Source organism: Cavia porcellus, unplaced genomic scaffold (genome assembly GCF_034190915.1).
Source record: "Cavia porcellus strain 051 isolate PalLab524CR breed Dunkin Hartley unplaced genomic scaffold, mCavPor4.1 scaffold_20, whole genome shotgun sequence".
Lineage (NCBI taxonomy): Eukaryota > Metazoa > Chordata > Mammalia > Rodentia > Caviidae > Cavia > Cavia porcellus.
In genome coordinates this window covers 13446215-13464627 of record NW_026947503.1, presented here as the reverse complement: position 1 = coordinate 13464627, position 18413 = coordinate 13446215, and positions in this window count along the sequence as shown.

Below are 18413 nucleotides of genomic sequence, written 5' to 3'. Positions count from 1 at the left end.
GTTGTCCCTATCTTCACCCACTTTATATACTTATTGCATATTATAGAACTAATCAAATCATTATAGGATGATGAAGTCTTTTTAGGTCCTCAAGTTCCAAATTAGGGAAAACAATAGTAACTACCATCGCATCTCTCATTCTCTTTGTGATAGCTGTCCCCATCTCTACATATACTGAAGTTGAACTCAAGAAACCAGTCCAATGTCATTCTAATCAGCGAACAATAGATTGCTAAAATTTATATTATAATGCTACAAAATAAGCCTCGGGTTTCTCAGCGTCTCTTCCTCAGAGTATCTGTTCCTTACGTCTTGCATTATATAATCTGTTCCCGTAAATAATTAAAAAAAAAAAAAAAAACCCATGTGTGAATTTCTACATATATATCTAGCCTCTCTGTATTATAAGGAAAACCAAGTCATAGCAAAACAGCAAAACAATTTCCTAGAAAAACATGCAATGGATAAGACATATAAGACTACAATATAAATGATCTTCCATAGCTACTATGTTTTCTCTTGTTATTTTCAATAGATTTGTCCACAACACTGGCTTATTATAGTTAAACATAGTATCACCTATTTTTATAAAAACTTAACTTTGACAGCATTGTAGGATTTGAGAGCTGTTACTAATTAATACCAGTATGGATATCCTTTACATCTTGTCATGCTCAGAGTAGTTGCCTCTACTTTTAGGGTTGATACTAACAAGCATACCAATTTCAAATAAAATCAGCCAAGGCCAACCAATAGTCTTATGATTCAGATTCAATTAAGATCAGTCATAGTAAGACAATGTAAGTAATACAGGATTTCAGTGTAAGTTAATAGGAAAGTAAGGATAGTTACAATGGTATAACCTGCTATTTTTGGTTCAAGATGTCTGTGCCCTCAAATCTGACATGAGCGGACAGACCAGAACAAATTAAATTCAAACTAAATCTGGCAATAGGACTACTGTGTCTTTTAAATCGTTATACACCGTTAACAATGACCTCTGCTTTTTTTTTTAAATATAGTTTCAGAGCTGTCTATACTAAAGACTATAGCTTACCGTCTCTGCCTCATGTCTGCTACTCCACTTTTCTGCTATAATTTGTCCACCTTATTCCTTCATTCCATTGTCTGCCCCATTCACTGAGGCCTCTCTGCCACTGTTGCTGGAATCCTGGTATCTCTTCCTCTCTTTCTCTGTAATGTCCTTCAGCATTCTCTGTAGGGTTGGATTGGTGGTCACGAACTCCTACAGTTCCTCCTTGTCTTGAAAGTATCTTATTTCTTCATTAATTTTGAGAGAGAGAGTTTTGATGGATATATGAACTTTGGTTGCATATTTTTTTTTTCTTTCAGGACTTGGAATATTTCTCCCCACACCCTTCTTGACTTAAGAGTTTGTATTGATAAGTCTGCTGTTATTTTGATAGTTTTCCCATTGTAGGTAATCTGCATCTTTTCCCTGGCTGCTTTTAATATTCTGTTCTTTTGGTGGATTTCTGGAATCTTGATTATTATATGTCTAGGCGTAGATCTGTTTTGGTTGTAGGTAGCTGGTGTTCTGTATGCCTCTTTTATCTGGATATCATTTCTTTTTGCTATACATGGGAAATTTTATTTTAATATATCTGTGAATATTTTTTGTATTTCATTTTTGGTTGCTCCTGCTTCCTCACTCACATTCTTTATTCTTAAGTTATGCATCTTTTTGTCATCCTCCAGTTTTTGAATTGCTTCTTTCTTATTCCTTGTTATTTTTAAGAGACTTTTTCTTTCACGATCATATGCCATAAATCTCTCTTCAAGTTTCAGAAGGCTGCCTTTAGTTTCTGTCAAGGCATTTTGCCAGTGTTCAATGGAGTTTTTAGTTTCCTGGTATTCTCTTTGGATCTGTTTCATGTATTCTAAGTTATGTTTAAATTCTTCTTCAGAAGTTTCTCTTTCTTTTCTGATTTCCTCAGTTCTTCCATCTGTGTTCTCTTGGGTGGGGCTTGTCATTTCTTTAATTAATCTCTTTCTATCTTGCCTCACTTGGATCAGGAGTACAGCTTTAAATTCCTCTATGAGATCACGTAGGTACTTTTTTAATTTCGGCTGATGCTGTGTCGAGTAGTGGATGGTTACTGTGCTTGTTCTCTTCAGTGTTTACTTCTCGTGGGCTTATTTTCTCATGTTGGGCAGCTGGAGATTTTTTTTTAATTTTTATCTCTTATCATGTTTCTGGTTTCTTTCAGACTGTCCTGGGGTTCTCTGGCCCTCTCTGAATTGCTTAGGGCCTTTCAGAAGCATGCTGACTTGAGTTTTTGCTGTCCTCCCCAATTTGCTGTTATCTGGGGTAGGCTGGGATGCAGGGGCATTACAGGATAGTCTCCAGCCTCTGTGCCAGTTAATCCATAAAGTAGGCTGTACTTTCTGGATGTCACTGAGTTGTGACTATTTTGTATGTGCTTATTGGGCCCCAAGCAGAGGCTTGGTTTAGCCCCAGTAGCTCCTGCCAGGTCTCTTTGTACCAGAAGCAGCTGACTAATGTCACTATGGCACAGGGTTCTGCCCAAATCCCAGCTGTTCTCTTCCAGACCTCTCTGTGACAGGAGCACCAGAACAGTAGATCTTCAATGCACTAAATTTTCCTCTGAGGATGGCTTTCACTGCATCCCACAGATTCTGGTAAGTTGTATTTGTGTTTTCATTTTCTTGTAGGTAGTGTTTAATTTATTCTTTAATTTCCTCTGTGACCCACTGATTACTCAAGAGTGTGTTATTCAGTTTCCATGTGCTTGTGGGAATTTTGTAGTATCTTTTATCATTAATTTCTAATTTCATAGTGCTGTGGTCTGAATGCATGCAAGGGATGATTTCAACCCTTTTGCATTTATTTAGATATGTTTTGTGAATTAATATATGGTCAGTTTTAGAAAATGACCCATGCACTGCTGAGAAGAATGTGTATTCTGTTGTTGTTGGGTTTAATACTCTGTATATGTCTATTAAGTCCATTTGTTCACAAGTGCAATTCAGTCCTTTTATTTCTTTGCTGATTTTCTGTCTGGTTGATCTGTCCATTGGTGTCAATGGTGTGTTAAGATGTCCTGTTAGAATTGTGTCACTGTTAACTTGGTTTTTCATTTCTGTTACTACTTGTTTTATATAACTGGGTGCTCTAGAATTTGGTGCATATATATTTAAGATAGTTATCTCTTCCTCTTGGAGTTTTCCCCTAACCAGTATGTAATGACCTTCTTTATCACTTCTAATCATTATTTGCTTGAAGTTCACATTGTCTGCAAACAGAATAATCATCCCTACTATTTTTGCATTCCTGTTGCATGAAGTATTGTTTTCCATCTTTTGACTTTCAGTCTGTTGGTATCCTTTTGGGTTAGATCGGTTTCTTGTAGACAACATATGGTTGGATTTTGTTCCTTGATCGATTCTGCCCGTCTGTTTCTTTTAATTGGTGCACTGAGACCATTTACATTCATGGTTATAACTGTTATATATTGGTTTATTGTTGACATGTTATCTTTCTGGTGTTGCATCTTTATCTTTTGATTCTGTTTAATTGTCTGCTTTGTTTAGTGTTTTTTTCCTAAATGTATCTAGGCTGTCTTTCAATATTCTTTGCATAGTTGGCTTGGTGATCATGTAGTTTTTCAGCTGTTCTTTGTCATGGAAGTATCTTTTTTCTCCATCCATTTTGAAGGACACTTTGGTAGGGTATATCAGTCTAGGTTGAAAACCATTTTGCTTTAGGATCTGAAATACTTCACTCCATGCTCTTCTTGACTTTATTGTTTGTGCTGAGAAGTCTGCTGTGATTCTGCTAGGTTTTGCTTTATAGGTGATCTGTCCTTCCTCTCTGACAGCTTTTAATATTCTAATCTTTTGTTCAATTTCTGGGTTGGCCATTATTATGTGTCTGGGTGTAGCTTTATTTTGGTCATGGCTATTTGGAGTTCTACATGTTTCATAGATCTTGATATCAGTTTCCAATCTCATGTTTGGGAAATTTTCAGCTATTACTTCTCTAAATATCCTCTTGACATCCTTTATATTGTCCGCTTCTTTATCATTTATCCCTATCAAACTTATGTTGTTACTCTTTGCGTCATCTTGCAGGTGTTGAATTGTTATTTCCTGATTTCTTGTTATTTTTAAAAGAACTTTCCTTTCCTGTTCACTGGCTACAACCTTGTCTTCAAGGTCTGAAATTCTATCTTCACATTCATTGAGGCAGTTTTTACAACTTTTGATGGAGTTTTTGATTTCCTGTATGTCTCTTTGCATCTGCTTTATATATTGTGTTTGTTTCTTATATTGTTCATCGAGGGATTCTATCTTTTTGTTTAGTTCCTCCAATTTTTTTAACTGTGTCTTCTTTAAATATGTTCAGCATCTCCTTCATTTCTTTTATCATTTCTTTTACCTGAGAGCTTATTTCTAGTTTGAATTCCTTTAAGGCTTCCCAGAGTCGCTTCTTTATTTCAGTTATTATTATTTCAGGTATTTCAGGTATGTGACACATATTTTCTTCTATGCACATGGCTCCTAGGCTTTCTTGGGATGGGCTGGATGCTTGAGATTGTATTTTTGTCTTTCATTTTGTCATTTTCCTATATTTTCGAACTTCAAGTGTTGTTCCAAGTGAGCGAGAGAGGTCAGCCAGGCTGGGACAGAATTCCCTGCCCCCTCCTGACTCACTGATCCCAACAGGAAGCTGCAACCTGGTCCCCAGGTGAAGAAGAGAATTCAGTTGGGCTGGGAAGGGGTTCCTTTCCTCTGCTGGATTTACTCACCCCACAGGTACCCAGGCCCTGGCCTGTAGGCAAGGATGAGTACTCTGCCATGCTGGGGCAGGGTTCCCTGCCTTTGCTGGACTTACTCATCTAACAGGAAGCTGGGGCCTGGCCCCCAGGTGAAGAAGAGAGTTCTGTGCCTCTGCCGGACCCACTCCACTCACCTGACAGGAAGCCCGTGTCATATATTTCATTGATTCAGAAAGATAACAAGAAAGGGAATAGCTGAGTGCATTGGAACCTCTAACTAGCTTCTTGAGGAAATACCACATTCATTTACATAGTGGTTGCACCAGTCTACACTGTCACACATAGTGAAGAAGGGAGCCTTCTTCCATAGCCCTGCCAACATTTGTTAGTAGTTGCTTTTTTCATAATAGCCATTCTTTCTGGAATAAATTGGATCTTTAAACTTGTGATTTTTGATATTTTTAAAATTCTTTGTATATTCTTCATATTGGTCCTTTATCTGAGGAACAACTGGCAAAAATTTACCCCACATTGTGGAATTCTATTGGTGGTTTCTTTCACTGTGCAAAAAAAATTTTAATAAGACAATATCCTAGTTGTTGATGTTTGTCATAGTATCTGTGCAATCAGGGATAGTGTCATAAAGTCTGTGTCTTCACCAATGTCTTCAAAAGTTCTACCTAGTTTATCTTCCAGCAGATTTAGTATTTCCAGTGCCTTTAATATTTAGATCTTTGGTCCATTTCAACTTTTATTTAGTGCAGGGTGAAAGATTATTGTTTAGTTTTAGTCTTTCGCATATCGACAGCCAATTTTTCCAGCGCCATTCTCCATTCAGAAGAATATCTGTCTTTCACTGAAGGAACTCAAATCTTCAGTCAAAAATAAGTTGGCTGAGTAGTTCTGGAGTTGTCTCTGAATCTTTCAGTCCTTTCTATTGATTCTCAAGTCTGTTTTTCCCCCCAATATCATGATGTTTTTAATCACAGCAGCTTTGTAGTATAATTTCAAGTCAGGGATTGTGATGACCCCTGTTTTGTCTTTGCTGCCCAGAATTGCTTTTGCTATTATAAGTGTATTTTTGTTCCAAATGAATTTTAGAATTGTTTTCTGTAATTCTGTGTATTATGTTATTGGTATTTGGATCAGGATTACATTAAATCTGTACAATAGTTTCAACAGTATGGCCATTTTCATTAGATTATTTCTTCCTACCATAAAACAAGAGATATCTTATCACATTTCTTCATTTTTTTTTCAAAGTACATAAACACTTCTTCCTATTTTTTAAAAAAAAATTTCCTACACTTAGTTCTAGCACAATCATTTTATCTTCTGTGTTAACCTTCAACCCTCCACTTGCTAACCTTTGGCTCCTCCATATCTTACCTGGTCTAGTATCCCTTCACCAGGTTCTGACAATTGCATAGCTTTCCTCAAACACAAAGTAAACCTCCTTTCTCCTATATCTTACCCTGGCCTCCAAAAATAGCCTCTCAAACTCTTCCTAACCCAGTAACACAAGAAAAGGTACTTCAATATCATCAGACCTCATAAAACTTTTCTCCTTGTCTATCAATGTGCCTCTACAAACTTCGCCCTTACTGTCTTACATTCCTTATCCAGTCATATTCCATTCTCCTCCTTCCATTTCACCAACCTCATTTCAGAGCAATCATAAATAATAAATGTACATAATATTCATAAAGGAAAGTCAATGGGAGGAAGTATATGACTAAATCCATTGATGATGTTTAAGAGCAGTAATTCTTTAGGCAAAAAGAGGCACAGAGTCCAAATCAATTAAAGCAAATAACAGCAGGAATAAATACTAGCACTGCACATACAACAATGAAAAATTTTCACATGGAGGTAACACATTATCAAAATTTCTATACAAGCCACAAACTCGTGCCATTCATACACCCCACACGTGCACACACAAACACATACACACACATGCACATATATATATATATATATATATATATATATATATATATTTAAACAAAATACAGATACATGTAGGAGTGCAGAGAAGCAAGGCAACAGAAGATTCCTAGGTTTATCCAACTCTCGCAAGACAGAGGAAGGTACTACAAAGGCAGAATAAAAAAGTAATTAGCATAACCCTACAAAAAGTTATCAGAAAGGATGAAGAAAATAGATGAGTTAAAAAGTTCCCAGAAACTTCCCTCATTAAGCCACAGTGAATTTCAAGGAAATAGGTACAAAACTGAATGAACTAACCAAAGTAGTTGACAACTTAACAAAAGATTTAACAAAGATATAGAATCTTTGAAAAAAATGTCAGACAGAAATACCTGCAATAAAAAAATTTTTTTTTTGGCCTCATAAGTTGCAGAATGATCAGTATGAAAACGTAGAGTCTGAAATTGAGGACAAAATACTGAATTACAATGAAGTGTTCAAATACCCCACAAAGAAAATAAGAGATCAGGAGAAGACAAACATAAGGCTAACTGAAGTTACTGAAAAGTTGGAAAATAGCACAGATGAATTGACCAACATATGTATAAAAATCAAGACATTTTACAAGAAAATTTCCAAAATAAGAAAGGTTTAAATTACAAGTAATATTTAAAGAATACCAAATGCAATTTTTAAAAATCATTGAGATGTAACCTTATTGAATTAGGAAATATCCAGTAGAAAAACCCAGAATTCTAAAAGCAATCAGAAAAAAAATAAAATGAAAAATACTTGTAAGGATAAATCAATTAGAATCAAAGTATATTACTTAATGCATACCCTAAAGTCCAGAACAGCTTGGAGTGAAGTATTTTCAGCCCCAAGAGCAAGTAATTTCCAACCAAGATTAATTTATTCAGCAAAGCTATACTTCAAAAGAAGTAAAAAAAATGGATGGAGAAATTAGATATTTCCATGAAAAATACCAGCTCTAATGATAAATGAGTGCTAAACCAAATGTAGAGAAAATACCCAAGAATATTCCTCACAAAAATAATGGGAATGACACAGCTAAAAGAAGAGAGAAAACTGTTAAGGTCAGTCAAACAACAACAGCAAACAAACAAACAAACAAAATAAAATGTCAGAAAAAGAAAACAAATGGATTTGCCATCAGATAAAGAAGGCAATGATAGATATTAACACATCTCAGTAATATCTTTCAAAGTTAATGGCCACAACTGTCCAATCAAAAGATGCAAATTTCAAGATGGGAGTATAAACAGAATCCAACGATCTGTTGCATTCAAGAAATTCATTTAATCAAAAAAGTGTTCATAGATTTAAAAAGTAAAGGGTCAAAAGCAACATGCATTGGGAGAATGTAAATAAACAAGTGTAACAATTCTATCCCTGATTCTCTAAGCAGGGACAGTATGTATAGGCATGGTATAGGCATGGTAAACTTCAAGCTAAAACTAATCAGAGAAGACAAAGAAGGTCACTAGGTACTAATTATGGTAACAATCCAGAAAGAAGAGACAACACTGAAAACTATGTATGCATAAAATACTGGAGCACTTATCTTCATGAAACAAAAGCTGTTGAAATTATGATATGAAACAAACACTAATGCAATCATAGTAAAAGATTTTAATGGCCCTTTCACAAAAAGATACATCAACTCAATAAAAATTAGTAATGAAATATCAGAGCTGAACAACCTCCTTGAGCACAAAAAGTTTACCAGTATTTACAGAGTATTCCAGTCACCTACAACAGAGTACACATTATCTCTGCAGCACTCGATACTTTTTCCAAAATAGAACTTATACTAGAACACAATGCCTGCTAAAATAAATACAATAGAATGAAAATTATTTCATGAATACTATCTGACCAGTGCTTAATGAAAATGGCAATCACCAATAGAAGAAATTACTGAAAAGTCAAAAGCTTCTAGAAAATTAATAGCATATTTCTAGGCAACCAATGGGTCAGAGAAGGAATCTAAGAAGAAATTTAGAAATGTTCTGAACATCAATGAAAATAATGGTACAACTCACTAAAACCTCTGGTACACTTTGAAAGCAGTTCTTAGAGGATAATTTATAGCAATCAATGATCACACTAGGAAAGCAAAGTCCAAATAACTAACTTTATGAGAAATCTTAAGATATTTGAGAAACTGCAAGAACCCAGCCCTAAATTGAAATTAAGGAAGAAAATCATAAAATGAGTGTAAAAGTCAATGAACATGAGATTAAAAATACTTTAAAAAGTCAATATATCAAAGACTTGGTTGTCAGAATGAATAGAAGAAACAAATAAGGCTTGCCAGTCTCATCAAAAGAAAGAGAGAAGACTCGACTCAAAAATGCAAATAGAAATGAAAAAAAGTGAAATCAAAACAGTCACTGTGAAAAATCCAGAAGACAGTAACTATTTCACAAAGTTATACTAACAAATTAGCACATTTTGAAGAAATGGACAGGTTCCTAAACATATACAAACTACCAATACTAACCTAAGATGACATTAATGTGCTTAATATCCCAATAGCAAGCCCTGAAATTGACACAGTAATAATGAACCTACAAATGAAAAAAGCCCAGGACCTGATGAGTTTACTAAATTCTCTAAGCCTCTAAACAAGTTATCCTACCAACACTCCTCAAACTCTTCCAATAAATTCAAATGGATAGTATTGCCCAGATCCCAAAACTGAATAAAACTCAACTAAAAAAAGGTAAATGTGGCTAATCTCTTTAGTGAATGTAGTGCAAAATCTTTCAAGAAGATATTAGCAAAACGTATGCAGTACATCTTCAAAAAGATGATACAACATGATCAAATAGGCTTCATTCCAGAGATGCAAAGATGATTCAAGATATGGGAGTCAATAAGGATAATACATCACATAACAGGAGTTAGGTCAAAAACCACATGATTATGTCAATAGATGGAGAAAATTCTTTTGATTAAATCCAACTGCCCTTAATGAAAAAAATCCCTGAAACAAACATGTATAAAAGTACCATACCCTAATATGATAAAGGCTATTTATGACAAAGTAATAGCCAGCATCATATTAAATTGGGAAACTGTTTTCCCTAAAATCAGGAACAAGACAAAAAAAAGTTTACTACCACCTTTTCTCTTCAACACAGTTCTTGAAACAACAGCCATAGAAATCTGGAAAGAGGAAAAAATAAAAAGGGTACATACAGGAAAGTGCAGACACTATGGAAACCAGTATGAAGATTTCTCAAAGAACAAAAATATCACATGACCCAGTTATTTCCCTTCCATTTTCCATCCCCAAATAGTTTAAGAAATCATACTATATGGATACATGTATACCAAGATTTATAGCAGCACAATATATAATAGCTACATCCTGGAAACAGTCTGTATACCCATTAAGAGTTGATTGGATAAGCAAATTATGGTAAATACATATAATGGAATGGTTCTCATAGAAGGGAAAACAAAGTTGAGATATTTGTAGGAAAATGGATACACCTCAAAAATAGAATATTGAGTGAAATAAGCCAGTCCACAAACTTAAATATATAGTATCTCACTTGAACGAGGCAAATTACAAAGAAAATGATAAAGAATGATAGTAAAGGGACAAAGAAATGAATGTCTTGTAGCGGTGAAGAGGACAGAAAGAACAGCGTGAAAGGTGAGGAGGAGGAAGAGCAGAAATAGGAAGAGTAAACTATTCCATGTATAGGAATAAAAAAATCTCAGTTAATGTAAGCGTATATCATAACATACAATAAAAGAATATCAACAAGAATGGCAATCTGTATATGCAATTAGAGTACAAGGGAAGCTTAGTGACAGGGAAGGAGATTATAAGAGAAATAAGCTGCACAATATAAATGTAACCGTTCCCCAAGCTAACTGTAGACTACATTATTACAAACATGTACTAATCAAATAAAGTTAATATGGATGAAAGACAGCAAAACAAATAAATAAGTAAACAAATACAAATATTGGACCTCTTTATCCTTGTTTCTATATATATTTCTCTTACATTTTAAAATTTAAGCTTACTTTCATTTATATATGAAATCAGAAAATTTGTACATTTGATATATACACAAATGTAAGCATCATGTAATCTGTTTTCACACATCTATATCTTCAAATATTTATCATTTCTTTATTGCAAAAATATTCAAACATATTACTTATAGCTTTTCAATGTATAAAATACACAATTCCTCTCTATAATTATCCTATTTCCAATAATATGCTAGAACAGCATGCTTTTGTATTCTTCACTAGAAAATTGTTTTTAATTTTATGCTAATTTTCAAATTGAGTATTAGTTACTAAACTTGGCAATTTTTATTTGTGTGGCTTACATTTTCTTTGCCTTAATTTGTTTTTCCTGGAAGAGAAAACCTTTTACATTTCTTAATTTGCTTTTACATCTAATGCTTTATTTGCAATAGTTAACATATTTTGACCTAATACAAAAGTGAACTTTATTGGTGAGCACTGATAGTTTTACGATTTTAGGTTTAGATTTAACATACACTGGGTTGATTTTCATATTTGATGCTAATTTTAACCTATTGGTATGAATTGGATTTAGATGTCCCCCAAAACCTTTGTGCAGTCATAAGTGAACTTTTCAGGCTGGATCTAACATGTGATGCTGGAATTAAGGGCGTGCAACTACTAAATCAGTTCACTGGTTTGGTACCTGCCCTCAACCCAGTAGTCTACATTGAATATAAAAGCAGGAAGAGAGGAGCTGGTCTTGTCGCTTGGACTTGGTGCTTGCAACTTCTGCCTACTAGCTGCCATGAACTGTTTCTCCTCTGTGATGCTCCTCTGATGTGCCCGGGAGCCAGACAACTATGCACTGCAACCTCTCCAAACTGTGAGGTAAATGCATCTTTCTTTCCTAACTTTGGGTGGTGGGTAGTTGTCTTAGTAGAAAGAGAGGTAACTAAGACATAGATGCAGCCTGTGTTCCACACTGCTTCACAGGGAGGGAGTAGATTTTACCTTCTGCATTGAATTTTAAGATTTTTCTTTCCTTTCTGGGAGCGACATGAAATACATATGGTTTTGTATGATCTCACCCTCTCTGTTCTTCTACGGTGGTGCTTCAGGCAGCCTTGGTAATCTCCTCATGTGTGTCCTGGTGAATATTCAAAAAATCTTGTGCCTTGAAGACATACTGGGGAATTCTGGAGCGCCTCTCTCTTGCAGAACTCTGCTTCCACTACTTTGCAGTCCCTGTCCAGCAGCCTGACCTCCTCAGATGACAACTTCCTCTCTTCAGGTGGGGAGGACACATTACCCTTGGGTCTTGTGCATTTTGTCTTTGCAGTTCTTTGTAGATATTCAAGTTAGGACAAGTGTAGGGTGTATGTGACTTACCTCAGCTCTATAAATTGTTTTGTCCTATAATATCTGATAACTGATTTCATGAAGATTATTATTTTATCACATTATTTACATTAAACACAATTTCAAATTGTTTAATAAATTTAATAAATTTAATAAATAATTTAATAAATTTCAAATTTATTGCACCCTGATGGAAAGACAATGTATTAATTCACATTTTGTTTCTATTGTTTGTCTAAAAGAATTTTTTAGAAATTTGCTGATAGTCTTATTTTTATAGCATCTGGTTTTTATTTCAACTCTATATTTTCTTTTATTTCGCTAAATAACTTTCTTAAGATTTCCACATGTGCATGCATCATAGCCTCCATTTTCATAGTTTTATTTTTTTAATTTGTTAGTTCTCTTTATTTTATATCCATAAATTCTCTCTCTCTCTCTCTCTCTCTCTCTCTCTCTCTCTCTCTTTCTTTGTAGTAGGGATCAAACTCACAACTTTGTACTCTTGCACTTGCCAGGCAGGTGCTTATGCTGCCAAGCTACATTCCTGGGCCCCATGAATTTTCTTTAATGACTGACAATTCTTAACCTTCCAAATAGATTTTAACCTTATACCAGTGAGAAATTGAATTTGTACATTCATTAGGTTTAATGAGGAGTAGAAAGACCTTGAGCCAGCATTTTGCTCTCTTATAACATAACTGTTACAGAAATATGTTCTCAAGATTTTTTTCCTTCCTTTGCTTGAGGTATTTCTTTGCATAATTTTTCCAGTTTGCCTGGAAGTTGAGTATACCAAGCCGTGAAGACCTATGTTCACAACATTGAGCCCTTAAATTTGTAAGTCTGGAACCTGACCACTTTGCGTATCTCATTGGCAATTATTTTAACATCCAAAGAACACAAAATTAGAAGTAGGCATCAAGCTACGTGAGTTGTATAAGATAACAGTTAAGTGTATTTAGTCCTCCATAACAAAATGCCATATACTGGATGGTTTATTAACAATTCACGTTCATTTTAGTGGAACTTGGGAAATGGGAAGACATAAATGCAGGTGGTCAAGTTCCCATGTGTTAAGTCACCACTCCCCATCTCACTGTCTTTCATATAATATTAATCCTTCCCTATATATTGGCATTTCTCTATCGTAAGTCAAACCTTATGCTAGTTGGTCAGTTTGATTCTAGATTCTGTATAGCAATAATTAAGACAGAATAAATATAATTTTTAATTCCATATTTCAGAAAGTTTTTGTTTAGAACATCATCTATAAACATCTAGAAAATATTTTCCTGTACGATCTGTAAATTCTAAGCATTTTATTGTACTTTTACCTTTCACTAGTAATAAAAATGTATTTGTCATTACTATGGCCATATTTTGAGTTTATTTTAGTTTTTGAGAGAGGTAAATTTTCTTTCTTGTATTGGCCTGATTACTTTTTTTTTAATTTAAAATGAAAAAGATTGCATTTTTAATGCAGTTTGTTTATCTTTAATCTATATCAGTCTTAGAGGACTTTCTCTCTTTTGATGTACTGGGGCCTTTTATTTTAAATGTGGGAAATTAAATCGAGCAGAGGTTGTATACAGACAGACAGCATTCTGTCAATAGTACCTGTAGAATTATTCCTACAAAACACATTAAAGAAATTTATTTGCATTTGCTACACTTTTCTTTTAAAAACATTTTATAATTTGATTATCATTTATACAATTTATACTAATGTATTTAATTTTCAATTGATATGAACACAATCGATAAGATAGGTAAAACTTAGAAAATTTTGTTATATTCAACTAAAGGAGAATAAATAGACTATCATTAAAAATTCTATAAAAATTTTTCTCATCTAATCCGGAAACATAAAACAACTGTTCAATGAGTCTAAATACACATTTACAATTTAATGCTTTATTTTTTCCTTTTGTACACAGTTATTTCTTGGTTAAAAAATAAATTTAAGTATCCTATAGCACTCAGAATCACTTTTAATAGAATGTTCAATTATTTTAAGAAATTCACTAATGTTGTCAATTATTCAGATATAGGGGAACACTGAACTCTAAGGAGTAACACCTTTTTTGTTCATAAGAAATAATTTTTGAGTTATCAAACCATTGTGCTATCATAGTGTTAACACATTGTGCTGTGTTTTGTATGCAACTGATCACTATATATGTGTGAAATATTCCATTACTTATTTTAAAATAAATGTTTCTTTAAATTTCATGTCTCCTAAAATATTTACATGTGTGTGATATTTACTGCATAAAACTAATAAACATAAATTTTTAGAAGATTTAAATATGTGTCTTCCATAAAATCTCAGATCTCACTATGATTGTAAGCAATACATATCATTCTGCACTCAGATAATCTAACTTTTCATGTATTCAGATAGAAAAGTGTCTATTCAAATATAATCAAATATAATCATATTATATTTTCCAATCCAAGCTAGAAAAAATTTACTTAGATTTTTAATGTGAAAGTTAATACCTATTTGATAAAACTAAGACTTTAAATGTCACCATTTGAGTGTTTTCTGTCATGTGTATACCCTAACAAATTTGTATTTTAGGAAATGATATATTAAACTTTGCAAAAGAGGAAAATAATTTTTAAAAATCTTTCTTAAAGAAAGTGATTGTGTCTTTCTTGTGTTTTAGAATGCTTTAATTCATTTTTTTTTTGCTATTTATCCTCTCTGCTTCACTTAATCTTTCATTGCTTTCATCAGTTGCTTGTCTAAGCCATTTATTAACTCAGTCATTTACTTGCAAAGCAACAGGGTAGAATTGCATTGAGGAAAGGCACTGCTCTATATGTTGTGGCAAAAATTAGGTGATTAAATATTAATACTCGCTTGGATTAAATCACACAGAAGCAGTCAGATAACATTAGAAGTTAGACAGTGGGAGCCATATGCTTTGACTACTGTTCATATCTCATGTACTTCATGACATTTATCTCTGGATTATAAATAATACATGACTAATTTGAGAGGAGAATGAAAATACTTTAAATTTAATTATTCTGAAAGCTTAGATAAAATACGAGGCCTGGATTTAAAAATACTTCCCCTGAACCCACAGTTATACTGCGAGCAGTATAATTTTTTTTTTCCCAACTTGGAAATGGCAACAGAATAATAGTTTAACATTTATTGATAATATGATTAAAAGGATAATTTGAAAATTGGATAAACTTGGAAAATTATATGAAATATGAGAAAGTAGCAGATTTTTAAACTATGCCTTTCTTTCATTTCTGTTGGAAAGTAAAAGCTGTGACTATCTTTCCTTACTTCGTTATTCCTATTTGAATTTTATCTTTTTATTATTCCTAATCTTTTACCCCTGGGCCTGTCTATCAGTGCAGAATATTGTCCATTGCCATTTTAGATATCCAGTGGCATAGATCCAAGAAAAGCCTGCCTCTTTGAAATGAGATTTATTCTCCTCCGAGGCTGTCGCCCTATCTCTCATAGTGGGAGTCAGATGAGTAGTCCAGATTTCTGCATGCCCAAGGCAAACAGTCCCACTTCTGTCAGCTTCCCCCATCTCACTATGCCTGTGTACCCTGGGATCATTAAAACTATAGCCACTAAGTCCCAGTACTTTTCATCACATTTCCTGAATGCAGCATTTCCCATACTGTAATTTTGCATTGACATGGCACCATTTTAAGGCTGTCTTTGCAGCAGAAATTCTTTCTTAGGCTTTCTACATGTATATATCATTGGGAACAAAACCTCCAATATTTTCCACGTTTGGTTATTCATTTTACCTCTCATATCTTTGGTCCTGTAGGAAGGTGAAAGCATCACCTTCTTTGCTCATACAGGGCTTCTTCTGGAGCATTTTTCAATAACCAAAGGCACAGAGCTTTAAATTGTAGGTGGCCGTTTTTCAGAAATTTTAATGAACCCTGCAGTTTAGATTCATGGCATTCAAAAACTGACCGTATTAAAGTCGGTTTCTTTGTTCTTTTCCCAGTAGAGTTTCTTAACTTTTCTGTTAGTTAATTATTCTATTCTTTGCTACACTTCATCTCCTGATTCTTATGGAATAAATTTGATCGTTTCAACATTCATTTCTAGATCTGTCCCCTCATTCTATTTCACTTGAAGGTTTTACATTTCAGTAAACACAACTCTGTTTTTAAAATGGTTTTTAAAAAAACCTGAAATCATTGTCTAGGTACTAAAACATACTCATCTTCAAACATTTTTCACCCTCTCAAATCTACTTTACTTAGATAAACCATCAATATCTCTTGTCTGCATGAGTGCCTTTGTTTTTGTTTTAACATGTTGCACAACTTCCAGCATTAGTCCACCTTGCCACATTATCCCTATTAATACTATAGCCACAGCAATGCTGCTACCCCTGTGATGACCACAATTCTTAAATATGTTTCCATAAAAGTGCTAATATTTGACAAGATTGTTTCCCAGTAGCCAATAAAGTTGCTCCCAACCTGGTTTTTGGGTGTCATCGTGCCTCATCTTCTAATTCTCCCCTTCTGTCACTTGGCTGGACTACACTCTTCTCTCTTCCGTGTCTTATGCATTCCACCTTCTTCCCAGCTCAGGGACTTGTCACTTCTTTCCCTGACTAAAATGTGATTTCTCCTAAAATCCACCTGGCTTGTCCCCTTGCATGTGTCTTACCCTATCATCTCAGAAAGGCTATCTCCTCGCCATTGTCCAAGCTACACAATAATCCTGCTGTATTTTTTTGCTGCTTTAATTTTTCCCTTAACACTTCACTTTCTTGCCTTCTGGTTCCTTAAACACTTATTTTATCTATTTCATTTAAGTTTTAGTACCCCAACTAGTATAAAAATTTGCCTTGTTTGCTTTGCAAATGATGATAGTTTAATTCATAATATACGTACAAAATTATTTGTTAAAAGAAGAACATAGGAACAAAGAACCAAAGAAGTGAATGGCAGGCTCACCTAACTTTTCATAGAAATATTTATACTACAGTTTAGTCCCTCTTAATTACTCAGCTTGGTCTTCCCTAAAATTAAAGCTTCAGAAGGTTGACGGTATACTTTCATTATTTACAGATAATAACACATGCCACATAGGAGAATTTTAAGAAATACTTTATAGAAGAAAAATCTTGGATGATTCAGTGTTACAATGCTCGTATGCACACTTTCAATCCTCCGATTCATTCTATGAAACATTTTAAAACAGCCTCAAAAACACAAAAAAGTAATTTTATCTAAACACCAACTGGTGCAATGCTTTCCACGATGCAAGCCTAGTAGTCCACTCACTGACAATGACACCATTTATCAGTTGTTAACATGTTGATGTAATACCCTTTGAAAAGCTTAGCAAATGTATTATATATATACACAAGACTTCACTTTGATTGATTTCTCTCAATGTCTACAAACATTAACTAGAGCTATAAGTAGAAAAAAGAAAATAATCAGGAGTGAGTGCCCTAATAGCATATTAATAGCTGATAAATCATTGAGATAAAACAAGGATCAAATAAAAGCTTTTCTCATTAAATATGTTGTAAATGTGCTGTAACTAATATGTTGTAATCTAGTTACATCACATTCCTGCATTGTTCTTGTCCATTCTCTTTACTCTTATGCCAAATTTTTGCAGGTTTGTAATGCACAGTTCATGAAAAATAGCTTTGATAGTTGTCTGCTTTTTTCATGTGTATTGAATAAGTCATATGCATTTTATTGATCATCGATACTTGATGAATCACTATGACAAATGAGAAGCATATTATTGTAACTTTAATTACATTGTCATTTGCTAGTTACTTGATGTTTCTCTATTGTTGAATCTTCATTTATCCTTTAATAAAGAAACCATATTTGAGTACAGTTTTTCTGTCAGTCAGATACCTGAATCTATCATGAAAGCTGACAATCACAATGAAGCCATTAAATGCCTGTTTGATATATAGTTCTTTAATTCTGTTACAATTATAGCTTAAATGTGTGGCTTCAATTTTTATTCCATGGCCTCCTATGTTCTAGTGTACATTTCTGAAGGACTCCATTGTCTGTCATGCTTTCTTCACAGGAATAACTCTTCCCTGGAAAGAAACTGAGTTTTTGTCAACAGAAACAAAGAGTCAAGTAATAGCTAAGTGGCCTATAACATATTCATGGGCTATGTGTCTAGCATCTAGGCAATGTTTCAATCATCGAAGATTAGCAACAGTGCTTAAATATCTATCATACAATGCACATATCTGTTTTTGACTCAATAATTTAGCAAGCATTTCAGTTATTTAAGCTCTATTCTAAAAACAAATAAATATGATCAGTATAAGA